The 19,778-nt window shown below is 38.7% G+C and overlaps 1 protein-coding gene across 1 annotated transcript in view; it reads left to right on the forward strand.

Moving 5' to 3' along the window:
- Positions 1–1,626: 1,626 nt before the first annotated feature.
- The window catches only part of LRRC8C (leucine rich repeat containing 8 family, member C), a 53,035-nt gene continuing 34,883 nt past the window's right edge, over positions 1,627–19,778 (forward strand). The window contains exon 1 of the mRNA XM_005863357.2: positions 1,627–1,751. The gene's annotated coding sequence lies outside the window, so the exon portion shown is untranslated. The remainder of the gene's footprint in view (positions 1,752–19,778) is intronic.

Here is a 19,778-nt window from a genome sequence, read left to right on the forward strand (position 1 = left end):
GCAACAGACAGGATTCTCAGAGGGAAGGGGTGAGGGCAGGAAGGGATCAACCAAAGTACTTATATGCATATATGCATAACCTATGGACACAGATAATAGTGAGGCAAAAGCCTGGTGAGGAGATGGATGTGGGGAAGAGGGGCTCAATGGGGAGAAAGGAGAGATCTGTAATACTTTCAACAATAAAGATCTATTTTAAAAAATGTACTATGTTCAGAGATACTAACTGCTCTGGAGAAAACTAAGGCAAGCAGGAGGAAACAGAGTGCTGGGTCTGTGGGTGGGGTTGTAATTTTACACCGACTTTGCAGTATTATCCAAACAAGGGCTGGTAAAGGCTGGGACCAGAGTGACAGTGACAGAGATGGTGAAATGTGGTTGGAATCTGGATAAGTTTCAGCAAGTCCTGAAGAAGGTCAGGGGTTGGGCCACGCAGATAACAACAAGAGGAGAATTCCAGACAAAGGATACTGGAAATGCAAAGCCCTGAGGAAGGAGTGAACCTGTTGTTCAAGAAGTTCCAATATGGCTGGAGCAAAGCAAGAATGAAGGAGAAGGCTATGCCACTGGTATTGGGGTTGGGGGAGTGCCAAGTATGAAGGGCCTTGTGAGATTTTTGTACAGATTTTGGCTTTTCCTCTGAGAAATAATTTTGAGCAAAGGAGAAACTCAATAATTTAATAGATCATTCTGGCTGCTCAGTTGAGACTTATCTGTATGAGTCAATGGTAGAAGCAGGGAGACCAATTATGAGGCTACTGCAATAATGTATTTGAAAGATGATGATGACATGGACCAGGGTGATAGCAATGGAGATGAGTCAGAAATTATTACCATCTGGATACATTTTTGATAATTTGTTGCTTTTAAATAAATGTCTATCTAATATTTTCCCAATTCCTCTTAAAAGATAGAGCCTCAAAGTCTAGTAAGGGACCCAAATGATGCTTGTTATAGCAAACGATTACCTTTCTGGCTCTTGAATACTTCAAGTTCAGTATCTTTTTTTTAAAGAATGACGGTATTGTTCATCTGTTGCACTTCTGAGTCACCATAACTTCCCACAGTTCTCACTTTCCCATTTTTCTGCACTTATGTGTTGCTGGTCATTTGCCATTGAGTTTCTTGACTCCAATCATCAATGGTCACTACTGCACTGCCGTTGCTTAGCACACACCTGTTCTTCTCTTCTTGTGGTCTTTACCTTATTCCATAGCCAGGCGAGTGTCACTGAAGCAGTCAATGAGAGTAAAGGAAAGAATATGATACTGCTAATGTTATAAAGGAGCGGTTCCAAATCAATCAGGCTGAGAACACCTCTTTTCTCATTCTTATCTTTCCTCTTCCAACTCACTGAACAAGGCAAAGAAAGATTTTCCTTTTCAACCTCCACATAAATCTCCTAAGAGGCCTTTTATGCCTTCTTTGCCTAAGCATAATGTAGGTGTCATGAAAAAGTGCAGAGTTGCAAAAGAAATCTAGTGGTTCTTTTCCCCAAAACCAAGTGCACCTAACCCTAAATTCTGGTATTCACAGAAATGTTTCTGTTATATATGTTTCACAAGTGGGAGAATTCTAGAATAGATATGCACTCATTTTTTCATTCACTCATTCAGCAACTATTCAGTATTTTGTTTGTTTGTTTATGTTCCAGGCACTGTTCTGCATACTGGGAGATAAGAGTGAACAAAACAAAGCCCCCTTTTCTAATGGAATTTACCTTGTAAGGCGGGAGACAGAACAAAACACAAGTAAGCACATGTGTAATATATCAATTAAGATAATGCTGTTGAGAAAAGTAACTTGGAGGATGAAAAAGGGAATGCTGGGATGGTGTGCTACTGGTGTTGGCAAGTTAGTATTAATATTGTAAATATGATGATCAGAGAATGTGTCTCTGATAAGACATTTGTGCAAAAAAATACAGGAAGCAAGAGAGTGATCCAATCCCACATCTGGTTGGAAAATGCCCCTTGCTGCTGGAAATCCTTAGGTAGTTTTCTTCTCTCTATATACTTCCTACGTGACTCCATTCTCTCCCGTGGCTTTAACTACTTCCTATACCCTAATCATTCCCAAATGTACATCCTCAGGCCAGATCTTTCAACGCTAGCCTAATGCACCCAACTGTTCATGGAGCCCCTCCACCTGGACGGCTGACATCTTGGGTTTAACATGTCTCTGGCGAAACTCCTCCCCACCCCCTCCCCACAGCTGCTCCTCTGTAGCTTCCCCCTCCCTTTAGTAAATGGCAATTCCATCCTTTCTGATTTTCAAAGTCAGAAATCTTGGTGTCATCTCCCTGTCTCAGCCCCCACATCGATCCATCAGGTAGATCATGCATTCCTTAAATCAGGGAAGACTCAAGAAGGAAGAATTTGGGAAGCTGGGATGAAGAAATTGAGGTAAAATAGAAAGCAGGGCAGTAACATAAGTATCTGCAAGGTGGCCTCTGATGATATGAAGAAAACTGAGGCTGAGGGAAGTGAGCTGGGGAACTCAAGTGGATGTGAAATCACATCAAAGTCAGATTCCTCTAACAGAGCTGCAACTTCAGAGGTGTCCAGTACGTTTGGATATGTCTTCACGTCAAAAATTAGTTGGCAGAACTAAGGCTGTGGCGCCATGGATTGGACAGAGTCTTTAGATACCCTTGGGAATTCTCTGGAAATATTGTGGGGCCTGAATGGGAAAGGCAAATTGCAGAGTCATAATTTTTAAAAAGCGGTGAACATTTGAATCATTTTTTTAAAATGAAAACTAATCCTCTCTGTGGGCGCATCCGCGATAAAGCAAAACACTTCACTGAAACACCAGGGAAGGGAGATTCTAATCATTTTCTAGGGACAAGAGGTGGTTAATAATTGTCTTGCCCAAATTAATTGGAACAAGAACAATGAAAAGGAAGTAAGTAGTCACTGTCCTTCTATTTTAATTTGGTGTACATTTCCCAGTATTCAAATTCCCGGTACAGAGGGTTCTTGTTGCTTTGCTGCACTGAGTTCCTAGAAATCACACACTTTTCCCACTAAAGGGTTGGAACTGCGTGGAATTTGGGGATTGCGTTCTCCACCCAAGGGATTAGCACCAGACAAAAGAAATTGGTGTAAACAAGAGTACAGCATAAAGGCCTCCTGTGGCTGCGGTAAAATTCTGTTTTTCTGGAAGAGTAAGTCCCATACCAGTAATTCCTTTACAGAGAGAAGCTGAGTCCTTTCTAACCTTTAAAGAAATCTTTCCTCAGACTGGACTTCTCTCCCAGCACCAGATTTTAGGCTAGAGTGTGCAAATCGTAAATATGCCCTGAATTCAGTCCTCAGATAGCGAACTGCCCAAATAGATGTTTTTGCCCATGGATGACAGGCCTACATTTCCAATAAAGGAGGTTGTTAGAGACGAAAACATTTCTCTCATGAAGTCGAATGAGCTTGGGCATTGGCATCTGACAGACCTGAGTGGGAGTTTTGCTGCACCATTCACAGGCTTTGCAACCTTGGGGAAATTATTTAGTCTGCACATTTCCTTCATCGTAGAGCCAAGATAATACCTACCTCAAAAGTTCATGGTTATACTTTTTCTTTCCCATTTAACACAAATGTTTCTTTCAAAGTTTGTTTCTTATATTTTTATAAATAATTATTTTTTAGTGTGATACCTCAAATTAGAACTAGAGGCTGCAAACACCAAGGAATTCTTACTCTTAATAGTAAACCCTATTTCACATTTATCAAGTTTGATTATTAGCTTTATTGATAGTATATTGAATGCTACTTTCCTACCCAGTACTGTAATTAGTGTTTGCCACGATTATCCCTTACATACTTTACAACCCCGTGAAAGAAGCTATACCCTTTTCCCCGTTTTAAATATGAGGAAACAGAAGGATTTAGTGACCTGCTCATGGTCACCCAGCATACAAGTGGCAGAGCCAGGATCGAGAAGGAGACACTTGGACTTTAGTGCTGTGCCCCCAGCCACTATAATGCTATATTAATATGAACGTCTGGTCTGGTCTTAATTACCAAAGATTATCACCTCCAAAAAAAGTAGAGATCGAGCATAGGAAATGTAACCTATTCCTTACGTTTGTTTGTTTTTTCTTTTGCCTTTTCTTGTTAATAAAGCCAGAGCTCTAGAATGAGTAGAAGTTCTATACCATTTGGGGAAAAGTGAGTGGGTGGAAATAATACAAAAGCTGAACATTTAAAATCATTTAAGATCACATGTCACTGAAGAAAGTCTAATTTGATCGCTGCAGATACTTTGCTCCCCCCTATTTAATAATGTGAGTTAAAGGAAAGAAAGGTACCGGATATTTATTAGTTCAGCTTAATCCTTATTACTATGCTTCTCCTCCCTTGGATATTTTCTTTCTTTAATCCGTTTATATGTTTTTTTTCCTGTCGCCATGGTAAAGCTCATTCCATGATGGGAGAGACCTTATGCTGAAGAAAGTTTTCTTAAATGTCAAGTCTCACATTTTCACTTCCACATTTTATCTTGGTGTTACTAGGACAACCCAAATAATTTCATTTTTTCTTTGAAGTTGATACCTTTAAAGCTGTTATACCCTCCTGCTGACTCACTCATGTTGTTCTGATTTTTTTTCTCATTTAATTCCAGAAACTGCTTTCTTTACACAGCTATTTCTATAGTCATAATAGCTGATGTACTGTTGGTGTAGTGTTTACGTATTTGGGGGGATTATAAATCCCACTGAGGATTTAAAAAGTGCTGTGGGCCTTCTCGCCAGGAAAAATAAAAAAGCCAGTTTAAGAAATAATGGGTAAACATAACAATGGGGGAGAGATTGTCTTTTCAATAAACGGTGTTGGGAAAGCTGGACAGCCACTATCTTACCATACACAAAAATTAACTCAAAATGTGTTAAAGACAAATTTAAGACCTGAAACCATAAAACTCCTAGAAGAAAACATAAGGTGTCAGATTCTTGACATCAGTCTTAACAATATTTTTTGGATTTGACACCAAATCAAAGGCAACAAGAGCAAAAAGAAATAAGTGGGATTACAACAAACTAAAAAGCTTCTGTGCAGCAAAGAAGCCATTAACAAGAAGAAAAGGCAACCTATGGAATGGGAAAAATATTTGTAAATAATATATCTGCTAAGGGGTTAATATTCAAAATATATAAAGAACTCATATAACTCAATAGAAAAAAAAAACTAATCTGCTTTAAAAAAAGGCAGAGGACCTACATAGACACTTTTCCAAAGAAGACATACAAATGGCCAGCAAGTACATGAAAAGGTGCTCAGCATCGCTAATCAGGAAAATGCAAATCAAAACCACAAGGAAATATCATCTTATACCTGTTAGAATGTTTATTATTAAAAAAAAGAAAGAAATAGTAAGTGTTGGGAAGGACTTGGAGAAAAGGTTGGTGGGAATGTATGTTGGTGCAGCCACTATGGAAAACAGCATGAAGGTTCCTCAAAAGACAAAAAATAAAACTACCATATGATCCAGAAATTCTGCTTCTGAGTATTTATCCAAAGGAAACGAAAACACTAACTTAAAAAGATACCTGCATCCCTTGTTCATTGCAGCATTATTACAATAGCCAAGACATGGAAACAACCTAAGTGTTCATCAATAGATAACACAAATGTGATAAATATGTATGCATATTGTGTCTATAATTTAGCCATAAAAAAGACAGGAATCCTACCATTTGCAACAACATGGATGGACCTTATGCAACATGAAAACTTTATGGTAAATGAAGTGAGACAAAGAAAGATAAATACTATGTGATCTCACGTATATGTGGATCCTAAAAATAATTTTTTTAAAAAACTGAACTCACAGATATAGAGATCAGATTGGTAGTTACCAGAGGCAGGGAGCAGGTATGAAATGGGTAAGGTGGTTAACAGGTACAAATTTCCATTTATAAGATAAATAAATCCAAGAGATATAATGTACAGCATGGTGACTATAGTTAACTGTACTGTATTGTATTTTTCAAAATTGCTCAGAGAGTGGATTTAAAAAGTTCTCATCATAAGAAAAACAAATTGAAACTGTGTTGTGATGGATGTTAACTAAACTTATTCTGGTAATCATTTCACAATATATACATATATCAAATCATTGTTACTAGTATATACCTAAAACTAATGTAGTATTGTATGTCAATTAAAAAATAAATAATGGATAGAAATATTTAATAAATAGCATCTCTTATAGTACCTCTTTTTAAAAAACATGTTTTTATTGACTTCAAAGAGGATGGGAGATGGAGAGAGAGACAGAAACATCAGTGATGAGAAAGAATCATTGATCAGCTGTCTCCTGCATGGCCCCTGCTCAGGATCAAGCCCACAATCCGGGCATGTGCTCCAACAAGGAATCAAACTGTGACCTCCCGGTTCATAGGTCGACGCTCATTCACTGAGCCATGCAGGCCAGGCTCATAGTACCTCTTATTATCCAAATCTAGTTGGTTCTTGAGTTTTGAATATCAAGTTACAACAATTCATATAGCAGGGGATTTATATTAAAAAATATCTATCCCAAACTATTCTGTTCTAAGTTCAGATTGTAAAAGTTAAGGTAGCTGTTTATTTCCATTTTTACTTCATCCCAGGGCAATCTCGTGCTAGGTTTTATATCTCTGACCTTTTGGCAAACTACCTGTAGGGGTTAAATGGCCATGTGGCATGTATCTTTTTTAATGCTGGTCTGGCTCACACAAACCCTTGGGGTTTGAATCCATAGAAAGTGCCGAGGAGCAAAGAGAAGGGACAACACGTTTTGAGTCTCCTTGTTTACAGATCTATTCCCCACATATTCGACTACAGCTTCTTATTTATCTTTTATCCCTAATACTTGACACATAGTAATTGGATAATGAATGATTAAAGAAGTAGGGAGGAAGGAAAGGGGGAGGACAGGAGGAAGAAATAAAAGGAAGAAAAAAAGGATATATCAAAGGGAACAAAGAAGAAAATTTAAAAACAACCCAAAGGAGACTATCCTCCAGCCAGAGACTGAATATCCTCAGAAGTCCGTTCCTAAGCAGGAACTGGAACTTAAGTGTGTTATCTACCCTGCAGGCTGGACCATGTTTGGGCAGATGCAGGGGAGAGCAGCAGTCTTTGGCCCTCATAGTTGCCACTTGTGTTCAGTCCCAGGAAATTACTGAGCAGCCCCCTCACTGACATGACTGGCCCACTGAGGTTCTAGAACAGTGATGGCGAACCTATGACATGCGTGTCAGAGGTGACACACGAACTCATTTTTTTGGTTGATTTTTCTTTGTTAAATGGCATTTAAATATATAAAATGAATATCAAAAATATAAGTCTTTGTTTTACTATGGTTGCAAATATCAAAAAATTTCTATATGTGACACAGCACCAGAGTTAAGTTAGGGTCTTTCAAAATGCTTACACGCCGAGCTCAAAAGGTTCGCCATCACTGCTCTAGGACGATGCTCACTATTTGTGATGAGAATTTTGTAAATTCACTACAAGTGTGGGCTACTCAACCAGAACTTTGGGCGTCTTCACACTGCATTAACAAGAGTTGAGGCGTCACGTGGAGGATGACCCAGGAGACCCAGTGGAGTTTGGTCCACGTGTTTTAGAAGACAGTTTAGCAGCAGGAAAAACTGTTTTGGTCTACAGGCTTCTACAAAAAGGTTGCTTGGGGTAGATTTGCATAAATGCCTTAGATAAAGACTCTTGGTGAGTCTTGGTGGCTTTTTGCCATTTTAGTCTGAGAACGTGTAACTTACTGCTCCTTTGGTCTCACGGAATCAGGACCAGCTCAGGCTACCCCATGTCTCCAGAGACAGAAAATATGAGGTCCACCCTAATTCAAAATAAACAAAAACAGAATATTTATAGTGAGTGATGGAGGGCAAAATGATACATCTCGGAGGGGGGGACAAAAAGCCATTACACTGCAGACCTTTCATCCTGCCCGGCAGGTTCTCTGGCCCTGGCCTCCAACTGTCCCTAGATAACCATTCCCGCCTGTCCTTCATGTTTCCATGCAGCATCACTTCTAACCCCCAGTAGCTCAGGCGCCTCAGTGTATAACTATCAGAGTATCCTAAACTCCCACTTCCTCACACCTATCCCAATTTTGACTAACTGGTTTTGTGTAATTATTTACTACCTGTCTTTCCAACGTAATGTAAGGTTCATAAGGTCAGTGGTTATGTCTCTCTTACTCTCTGTATAGCCACATTATGGAGCTTAATGTCTTGCAGATGGAAGCTACCCTAGTACTCAGAGAAAGAATTACTAATGCTTCCAGGCCCTGTAGTAGGTCCTAGGGAGATAAAGATTTTCAAAGTCATTCACTGCTTTTATCCCTGGGAAACTTTGTCCTCCTGGAGTAGCAATATCCAATGGTACTTCATCCCTCTCTCAGCCTCCAGAAGGAGCCCAGGGTGAATTAAGGTCTTATGGCTCTCTCCATCGCATTCTCCCAAACCCCACTTCTTTCCCACAAGAATCCTGACACTGACCCTGTTTGTAACGAAGGACATTGAGTAGATGTGAACCAACGTGTCTTCCCACCATTTCTATTTCTCTGTTGAATGGAAATGTATTTTGTTTTTAAACAATTTTAATTTATGTTTGTGTAACCATTTTTTAGGCCCCTAAAACATTGGTCTGTTAAGTTTTTAACATGGAAAAAAAGTTTTTAACATGGGTCATCTGAAAAATAGTATCAACATTAAACAACAACCAAAAACAAACAAATCCCACAGTTGTTCCACAAACCTTCTCTTTTCCCTTGACCCTACGCCACCCAAAAGATCATCCACTCATTCCGAAATCCCACTTTACTTCCGAACTTCCAACAAAGGTTTTGAGATGTTTGACTTTTAAAAGTAAGTTTCTTTTTGCTTCTTTCTTAGCTTTTTCTACTAAAGCTAATGTTTTAAATAAATTTTTGTGACCTTGCTACACGATTTTTTTTTACTTTTTAGGATTTGTGATTAATACTTAAAACCTCCCAATTTAACAACTCTTGAACTAGTTTTGCTCCTTTTAAGCATCCCGTATCCACCTTTTCATCCCATTGATGAAGTTACTGGATAAAACCACTTCTGAAACTGTCTTAAGATAACTAGGTGTCACCATGCCAGTTGGTATATTGCTCAGCTTCAGTATCTTGTTTTCTAGGTCTCTCAACCACTTTAAATTGGGCAGGGTTCTCAATGTCTTTGAGATAGTTTTCTCAGGAAGACTTTATCTGGGCCCAAGCCATCTTTCTGATTAGCAATAGCAACGGCAAGTAAATAGTTTCCAAATACTATACAGTGTCTATAAAGATGGTATTGAGTTGGGTCTTATTCCAAACTGCTGACAAAGTATTCAAATGAATAAGTCTGAGCTCTCACACTTACACTATTCTCATGACTTTGTTTTTAATCCATTATTCTTTTATTTGATGGATAAATGTTGAGCACCTATTATGTGCCAAAGACTGTTTGGTGCTGGGAGAACAGTGGAGACTGACATTAATCCAAGAACCACACAGATGAGTGGAGAATGGTGTCTGTGACAGGGGCCCATCATCAAGGGAAGTCCACCGTGCTGTGGGGGCCTCTGGTGCTGGATTTGACCTGGTCAGGGATGGCTTCCGTGAGCAGGTGGTGTTAGAGCTGAGCTCTGCAGATTGTATCAGAGTCTGCAAAGCAAGGGGGGATTGAAAGAACATTCCAGTTACAGTATTAGCACCACAAGGCCCTGCTACTATTGCGTGTATCTCCTTTTAGTGACCTTTGAGAGCCACACATATCACTTGACCTTTGCAATTATGTAATGTCTATCACCTAGTTTCACTGTTTCCTTTGCGATAGTTTTTGTTGTTCTTCTTTGTTGTTGTTTTTAACTAAATAAATCGCTTCAAAAACAGATGTATTTTCCTGAATGATTCATATAATCCAAGCATTTCTTCTGTTTAGATTTTTGTCAAAGTCTAGGTCTGAGAGGCAAGTGGCCTTTGACCTCTTCTCCTAGAGCAGTGGTTCTCAACCTTCTGTCCCTTTAAATACAGTTCCTCATGTTGTGACCCAACCATAAAATTATTTTCATTGCTACTTCATAACTGTAATGTTGCTACTGTTATGAATCGTAATGTAAGTATCTGATATGCAGGATGGTCTTAGGCGACCCCTGTGAAAGGGTCGTTCGACTGCCGAAGGGGTTGCGACCCACAGGTTGAGAACCACTGTCCTAGAGCCTTGTATGTCTCCCTCAGATTCTAGGATCTGAGACTCTAGGACTATGGAATATCAACACATTAGATTTTATTTAGCTTTGCTGTGAGAAATAATGTCTTACTTGGAAAAGATGGCCATTAAATCAATATGTTAAATTTAGAGCCAAACTCAAAAAAATATTTTTCTTGTAGGCACGCAGTCTTGAATTAAATATTTATTGGTTGGATGGACAGAAACCAAATATTCTAATGCTTAGGTACATTCATGGCAGTTTTACATTCTGACAGTGAATGTCTGGTAGTTGCTGACTTCCTCCTGCAGAGTTGGGTTTTTATTTCTTCCCTGGAGGCTGGAGACCTAAACATCTTTCTTCCATCACTTTACGGAGCACATCCAGGGGGAAAGACAATGAGCTGACTTCCTGAGAACCCTCTTGAAAAGCCCCAAACAGAATTACTCAGCAGTTAGTTTTTCTGCTATTAGGAACCCTTCTAAGATCCCTGATCTTAAAAAGGAAATTTTGGATGGTAGATTCCAGTAAAGATGAGTTTAATAATAAAAAGGATAATAAAAATGATCAGACTATAAATCCATTCGTCTTTTAATCTCTCACTTTAAACACCAATCTCTTGTTTCCGGAGCAATGTTTACTGTTTCCTACTAGTTGCATTTAACGTAGCTGGAAATTTAAAAATTTTATCCCATTAAAAACAAAAAGCTTAGTGGGAAAGTTTTGATAACAAGTTGCTTTAACTTCCCTGGCACACTTTTGGTTGACTGTTTTTATAAGTACCAGTCTATCTGTATTTGTGAAAAGGTATTTGTAAAACACACCAAGCTTCCTGTTGGAACAAAAAAGACAACTCCCCCCCCCCCCCCCCCCCCCCCCCCCCCCCCCCTAGAATCATTTGGAATTTAACTCAACAAACTATTGAGCATTTTAGGCCATGGAGCTAGCAATATGAACTAAAAGGTGACCCTTGCCTTTTCAGATTATTGTACACTCCAGAGGGTGAAAAATAAACAAAAAACATTCGTTTAAATGTTCTGAAGGGCAGGACTTTTACTGTGTTCTCCTCCACCTTTCTCTCCTTGGATCCCTTCATCAGGAAAACAGGAGCCCTCCTCATAGACTCTCCAAACTTGTTTGGTTTGCATTTTCTGGCCTGTACATACATGTATGTTCATGTTATGTCTGCTGCTTAGAACTATTGGGCTTTTTTTGCTCCAGGGGAAAAGTGGATTGGAGATAAAAACCTCCATCTCTTTTTTTCCTTTGGAAGAAGACATACCAGTAGTCTTCGAAAACAATCATTAAAAACTACAAAAAACGAATTCTAGGTTTCATTTTTTAATGTTGAGACTGATCAAAAGAACTGAAACCTTGTCTAAATCACATTTGAATGATATCGAGAGTTTGAGGGGAAACACATAGTCTTTTCAAGGATTTGGGATCCTATGGGGGGGAGGGGTGGGTAAGTATACACTCTGCCTTCTGGAAAATTGTACCTGATTTAAAGGAGATAGAGACAACATGGAATGAGGGGTGACCAAGAAGACCAGTGGGATGCAGAGAGAGCTGAAGCCATATTTCTCAGAGAGGCTCTAGGTATATTCAGAATAACAGAGATGAGGGAGGGAATGAGTAACATCCGGTGATAATCTTTTCTGATCCAGTTTTTTAAAGACTATTAGATTACACATTAGCCTCATTTCAGAAAAGAAAAAAATGTCTGAATTTAAATTTACTTAAAATATACAGAATAAGCATTAAATAATTATTATTGTCATACTTATGTATAAATGAAGTATTCCAAACCATTATATTATAGACAAGACTTTTATGTTTGGATGTATTTTCTGTCACTTGTTTCTTTTTTTTTTTAATATATTTTATTGATTTTTTACAGAGAGGAAGGGAGAGAGATAGAGAGTTAGAAACATCGATGACAGAGAAACAAAGATGTGCGGGCACATCTCCTACTGGGGGTGTGCCCGCAACCCAGGTACATGCCCTTGACCGGAATCGAACCCGGGACCTTTCAGTCTGCAGGCCGACGCTCTATCCACTGAGCCAAACTGGTTTCGGCTCACTTGTTTCTTAACAGTGTAATGTTCTGATAAGGGAGTCCAAAAATTCAGCCATTGGGTACAAGCTGAGACCTAAGAAGTCATTGGTCCAACATCCTGTTTATAACAATGACAGAACATTGTGCATTAAAATTCCGGTGAACCTTAACTTTGAAATTATAAATTATTCCTGACTCTTTTCCTCTTCTCCAGCTTTCTCTTTGGTAGTGGATGTTCTTTGAATAATCATTACTTATAATGTGAAGCTATATAATAATAGTCACTCTTTTATTTATCATAGTGTCAAAGTTTATAACAAGATCTATACTAATCAAAGGGTAATATGCAAGTGGTCGGGACACCCTCACACATAATGACCGATCAGCTGGAGCCTGTGTGCGCAGCAGGTGCGGGTGGGCGGGAACTTGCAGCGTTGGGGCGGGGCCTCCCCTGGCTCTGGCCTACCTCTTTGGGGCAATCTACCAAGGAGGCCTGGATGGGTGGGCAGGGCCTACCTCTTTGGGGTGATGGATCACAGGGCTTCCGCACTGTGACAGGGCACTGGGCCACTAGCCCTATAAAATAAAAGCCTAATATGCTAAGTGTCTGACTGTTTGACCATTTGACCAGTCACTATGACGCACACTGACCACCAGGGGGCAGACGCTCTGACTGGTAGGTTAGCTTGCTGCTGATGTCCAGCTGATTGGGACTGGGCAAGATGGGCTGGACACGCCCTGGAGCCCTCTTACGGTCTCTCCCTGGCCCTGACCATGCACTGGTGAGGTCCCTCTGCCTGGCCTGCACCCTCTCGCAATCCAGGACCCCTCAGGGGATGTCAGAGAGCCGGTTCCGGCCCGATCCCAGCAGGCCAGGCCGAGGGACCCCCCACCAGTACACGAATCCATGCACTGGGCCTCTAGTAATAACATAATAGCATTTACTACAAAATGCTTGATAGTGTGTGTGTATTTGTGAGTGTCTATGTATGTTTAGGTCTAATTTAATTTAGCAAATACTTATTTAGGTTCTATTCAAAGGGATTGTGCCATATTCTAGAAGATGCAGAGATAAACAAGATATAAACCCTATTCTCAGTGAAATAAAAACAACCACCTCTTAAAGTGCACCATTGGCACAGGAAACAATAACCATATGTACAAAGATCAGTCACAACAATAAAAAATTTAAATTAAAAATCATCAGTCACAAATCATGCTTTTACAGAAATCACTTTAATGCGCATTCTCCCATGAGGATACATGTGAGTGAGGGTAGGCACTTTGTCTGCTTTGTTCATTTTCATTTCCCCAGGATCTAGCACAGTGCCTGACATATCTTATATCCATAATTAGTTATAGCACGTGCACAAGTAAATGAGGGTAATCTATGCTTGTGAGAGAAAAATCGCTGCTGATCATATGTAACAAATTGTTAGTGGATTCAAAGGCTTATGAATACGATAAACATAACTGTGGAAACTGTCATGTAAAGCAGAGCCCTTGAGATGGACGGCTTGAAGTAAAGTGATTAAAAGGATTTTTCTTTATATATGTGCAAAGTATAAGGAGGAAGAGGTATAACATCTTCCTGTTATGAGAGAGAATAAGAGTTGCTAGAGAAGAGTCATGTGGCTCCCGACCACCACTACCCTTAGGAAAACAAGCTCAATTTGAATATTTTCCAAATAATGTGATGGGGCCACTAATTTAATGTATGATATCATAGAAATATCAAAGGAGATGATAATACAGAAGTATATTGGGTTGCAAGTTCAACCTGCCTCTTTTCCTTCTGAGTCTAAAGTTCTCATTTATGGGACTATAAGAGCACTATAGCTTAAGAATCATTTAAATGTATTCATAAAATTTTATTTAAAAAATTTTATATTGTCAAATAGGAGCATGAAAAGAGAATTTGAGTATGGGAGATATTCTATTTAAACTGTTTGTTTCTTAGTATATGATAGATTCGCTACATCCGAATCAGCGTGATGTAGTATTAACTAAGAACAGTAGAGTGAGGAGTAAGATTTGGTTAGAAGTCAGGACTCACCATTAGCTGTGGCCCTTGGGCAAGTCACCTAATCTCTCTTGACTCAAGCTTTTCACTCCTAAAATGAGAGTTATGGACTGGATGACCTCTGAAGTGCCTTTCGGGTTTTACAATTTTATAACCCACTTGTAATTTTTAAATTAAATATATTTCTATAGAGCCATATAATTACGGTCTTCTTCAGTGGATTTTTCTAGAAATAGTTTGTTTCATGTACCACAGCTGCAGAGTAAAATACAATCTAGAGTCATGCTCTCCCAAGAGAGAAAGATATCATTTTTTATGTAATTGGAAAACTGGCTTTTTCTCCTGATTTTTATTTACATCTGTGCAAGCTAAAGGGAAAGCAGTTGTTTCATAATTGAGCATATCCTGATGACTTTATTTTGATTTATGGAGCCTTTGGGTACAACTGAGAAGAACCATAAATAAATCGTGGCGTTTCTGGCCTGTTCCTTTTTTGCACTCTTTGTCCATACTGGCCTCAGATGTGCAAATGTCCTGGCCCTGTGCTGCAGGATTGTCCTCCCCTGACATTACTCAGACACACACTTGGCCTTTCCAATTATTATTTCTAAAATGAAAGGCAATTACACCACTTTTCTTCATTATAATTACTACATCTTCACTAATTTATTCAGCAAATATTGAGTGCCTACCATATGCCAAGCGGTATTTTCTAGGTAGTTGGGATACATCACTCTACAAAACAGAACTGGCAAAGTCCCTGCCTTCATGAAACTTATATTCTTGTCGGAGGAGACAGACAACATATTAAGGAACATATAATAAGTATTTGTTGACAGGTTGGATTGGGGGTGTAAGAGACAAAGCAGAGCCAGGGATGACTCCAAGACATATGGCCTCAGCAGCTGGAAAGAGGAGTTGCCATCAACTATGACAGGAAAGTACTGAGAGAAGAGCTTTGGTGGGCATACAGGAGGTGGGGAGAAGGGAATGGAGCTAGAGCTGGTTTGGAACATAATGAATTTCATGTGTCTAGTGGCTCTCCAGATGGAGATGTCAAGTAGGCAGCTGGTTCCATGAGTCAATACTGGTATAAATTTGTGTTTAGTACAGATGCTAATTAAAGCATTGTGACTAGATGTATCTCCAGGAGAATGAGTGAGTTAGGGAAAAGAAAACCCCAGAGACTAAGCACTGAGCACTCCCCAGACAGGCCAGGGAGAAGAGAAGGGAACAGCAAAGAAGTTAAGAAGGAACAGCCAAGGAAGTAGGAGGAAAATTTAATGGCTCTGATGTCCTGCAAGTCAAGTAAAGAATGGTCATGCCCTAGCCAATTTGGCTCAGTAGATAGAGCATCGGCCTAGAGACCAAAGGGGCCCAGGTTTGATTCCGGTCAAGGGCTCATACCTTGGTTGGAGGCTCCTCCCTGGCCCAGGCCCTGGTTGGGGCTCGTGAAGGAGGCAACCAATTTGATGTGTTTCTCTCACATCGATGTTTTTGTCTTTCCCTCTCTCTTCCACTCTCCCTAAAAATCAATAGAAAAATATCTTCAGGTGAGGATTAACTAAAAAAAATTTTTTAAAAGAAAAATATGGTCATATTGTGCCAATGCTGCTGATAGAGCAAATAGGTGAGGGCTAAGAATTGACTGTTAGATTTAGCAACATAGGTGAATAATATATGTAGTGGGGGAGGGGGGGGAGGTTCTGTAGAATTCATATTTGACATGCTCAGGAATTATTGAATTGTTTAATTTCACTTTTAAGGAGCCACTGACCATGTTACTGATATGATAGAATGGGCCCTTGTTTCCTTGAACCGTGTATAATTGTACTGTCTAAAGATGATGCCAGAAAAAAATCTGGAACAAAGCACAAGTTAGCTGTATCCACCTGATAGCCATAGAGGAACAGTGTTAACAGTCAAGTTTGAATCAAAGTAGAATAAGTTTGATGTTCTTCAAGTCATGGGTTAATAGAGTAGAATGTGTTCTGTGTCATTAATTCTGGAAAATATAATACTAAAATTCTCCTGAGAGGAATGAAGATAGTTTCAGGAAGAGTCAAATAAATAAAAGCAATAAAAAACTCTGGATTTGCAACCACTTTACCAATATTCTTTAACAAAGGATTATATGCCATGATAAATTTGAGAGGTAAAGGTTTTTGGCTAATGAAGCCATTAAGATGACTTTTGATAATAAATGTTTTTAATAAAGGAAGTGCACATTGATTTCTGCAGTAGGACACAGAGCAGAAAAATTTAAAACTTTATATATATTTTAATTTAAAAATACTAGAATCTCTTGATTGAAGTTGAAATGCCATATTTCCAAAGACATTACTTAATTAGACAAACTAAAATCTTACATAACAAGTTGGAGATTGGAGTTTAAAAAATATATAAAGATATCATTTGCATTTCTAGTAAAACAAACAAAAAATTTAGTAAAAATAAAATTATGCTGATTGAGCTTCTGGGGGAAAAAATATTTAATCCCAGCAGTTTATTCAGAAATGACTGCTACAGCTTAAGATGTTAGTTCTTGAAATGGTCACAAATCACATGGAAACTAATAATAATGAAAGAAATCAAGTGTGGTTGTCACTGTAATGTATGACTTTCAGAGGTGCTGAAATTTGTGTAAGAAGAATACTAAACAGTTTTTAGTTAAGAAAGCAAAAGGTCTATCATCCTCTTTTCAGTTTTGGAGTTTTTATTCAACACTCCCCCCTTTTTTTGCATTAAAACTTATTCCAAAGATTACTGCTGTGCTAGACTTTGAGCCTTGTGATATGTTAAAACAATAAAGTCTGTATGTACTTACATCTGTGTGTATATTATACATCTAACTACATTTATATGTAGTATTTATGTACATACATATATGAGCATGTACATACAAGGTGCACATAAACACACACACACACACACACACACACACACACACACACACACACAAGAGGTTATTTACATTGAGTTGAGTGATAACACTGAAAGGCTATGTCATTTTGACCAGCTGTTTCTCTAACAAGTCTTGTAATCCATCTTAACTAGGCTGTGCCAATATTAGGAAGCAGTAGATAACCCTTAAGTTTCTTAGATTCTTAGTCTATTTTCCATGTTAAGAGAATGATGCCTGTGAAGACAATTCAGCCAAAGCCTTGGGGCACCTCACCTGTAATGAATGCCCAGGATTTTTTTCAAGGAGAGTTATAGATAAAGGAACATGAGCCTCTATCTTAGTGGTTCTCAAAGTGTGGTTCATGGAACCCTGGTAGCCTAAACCTTTTTAAGGGGTCCACAAGGTCAAAATTATTTTTTAATTCTCTTCTGAGGATATGTTTTATTGATTTTTAGAGAGAGAGGAAGGGAGAGAAAGAAACATTGATGTAAGAAAGAAACATTGATCGGTTCTTCCCCCTCAGCCTAGGTATGTGCCGACTGGGAATCAGACCCACAACTTTTTGGTGTATGGGATGATGTTCTAACCAACTGAACCACCCAGGCGGGGCCCAAATTATTTTTTAATGCTAAGATGTTTTTTGCCTTTTTCACTGGTGGTACAAAAGCGATGGTGAGTGAGGTGTCTTAGCATGAATCAAAATAGAGGCACCAGACTGTACTATAGAGATTGTAGTCTTCATTTGCACACACTGCTTTAAAAAAAATGGCCAGTTTTATGTAATGTCCTCATTGAAGCAGTAAAATTACGATTTTAATAACTCTCAACCCTTGACTGCATATTGTATTAATACCCTGTGGTGAGGGTGAAGGACATATAAAATAAGTATAATGGGTGTCTCAAGAGAAAGTCCTTACTTGAGTTGAAAGTTGAATTAGCTCCTTTATCATATTTCACCATTTTTACTTGAATGAAACAAATGATTATTCAGACTTCAGTATGTGGAAGATATTTTTTCAAAATGAACAAAATGACACTTTAAAAAGAACAACTGATATATCAGTTATACGTGCTGCCAGAAATGAAATTCAGACTTTCAAATGATGATTAAAATTTTGGAAATCTTGTACTCACCACTATGAGTTTGACAGCTTTGCATTACTTAAAAGCATTTCTGATGAAAGTAGTGGTGATATTAATGAATATGATTTTTTTTAATCTTCACCCAATGATATTTTTTCCATTGATTTTTTTTTTAAAGAGAGAGTGGAGGGATGTAGGAAGGGAAAAGAGAGACAAACATCAATGTGAGAGAGACACATCGATTGGTTCCCTCTCACACGCTCCCCTACCAGGAACAGGGATCAAACCTACAACCAGGGTACATTCCCTTGACCAGGAATCAAAACTGCAACCCTTCAGTCCATGGGCAGATATTCCAACCACTGATCAAACCGGCCAGGGCATGAGCATGAATTTTAATATAATTTGTAAACATTTGGAAGAGCTACATAACTCAGCGATCTAATATTCTCCAGATGACCAATGCATATTGTTAAAAATCATGCGTAGGTAAAAGATCTATTCAAAGTGCAAGATAGGTGAATGAGTATTAATATCAGGAGTTTGAAAAGTTGATAGTTTTCAGATTCCATATTGCAGCTAACCAAGTCAGTTTGATATGTTATCAAAAATTAATATCCACAATTATATGAAAAGGCTATGAAGGTACTTCTCCCTTTTCCAAACATGTATCTGATTCATAAATTTTAATCAAGACAACATATTTCAACAGATTGAATGCAGAAGCAGATATGAGGACCCAGTTATCTTCTATTAAGCCAGATGTTCAAGAGATTTGCAAAAATGTAAAACAAGCCCTAACCGGTTTGGCTCAGTGGATAGAGCGTCGGCCTGCGGACTGAAGGGTCCCGGGTTCGATTCCAGTCAAGGGCATGTACCTTGGTTGTGGGCACATCCCCAGTGGGGGTGTGCAGGAGGCAGCTGATCGATGTTTCTCTCTCATCGGTGTTTCTGATTCTCTATCCCTCTTCCTTCCTCTCTGTAAAAATCAATAAAATATATTTTTTTAAAAAGTAAAACAATGCCATTCTTATTTTTTGTTTTATAGAATATAATTATTTTTATAGCATATTTTATGTTACCATGAAATGGGTTTATTATTTTAAATGAGTTAATATATTTTTTTAATTTCTTGGTTTTAACTTCTAATATAGTAAATGTTGATAAGTGCAGCCCACATTTTAAAAAATGCTCTTTGAGCACCCCATCTATTTTAGAATGTGAAGGAGTCCTGAGATCAAAAAGTTTTGGGGTTTTTTGTTTTGTTTTTGTTATTTCTCACCCAAGGATATTTTTCCATGATTTTTAAAAGAATGGAAGAGAGGGATGGAGGGGGAAAGTGAGAGAAACATCATCGATTGATTGCCTCCTACAAAAGTCCCAACCAGGCTGGGTATTGAACCTGAAACCCAGGTACATGCCCTTGACCAGGAATTGAACCTGTGACCCTTGGTGTGATAGCCGACACTCTAACCACCAGCCAGG

This window comes from Myotis brandtii, unplaced genomic scaffold (genome assembly GCF_000412655.1).
Source record: "Myotis brandtii unplaced genomic scaffold, ASM41265v1 scaffold177, whole genome shotgun sequence".
NCBI lineage: Eukaryota > Metazoa > Chordata > Mammalia > Chiroptera > Vespertilionidae > Myotis > Myotis brandtii.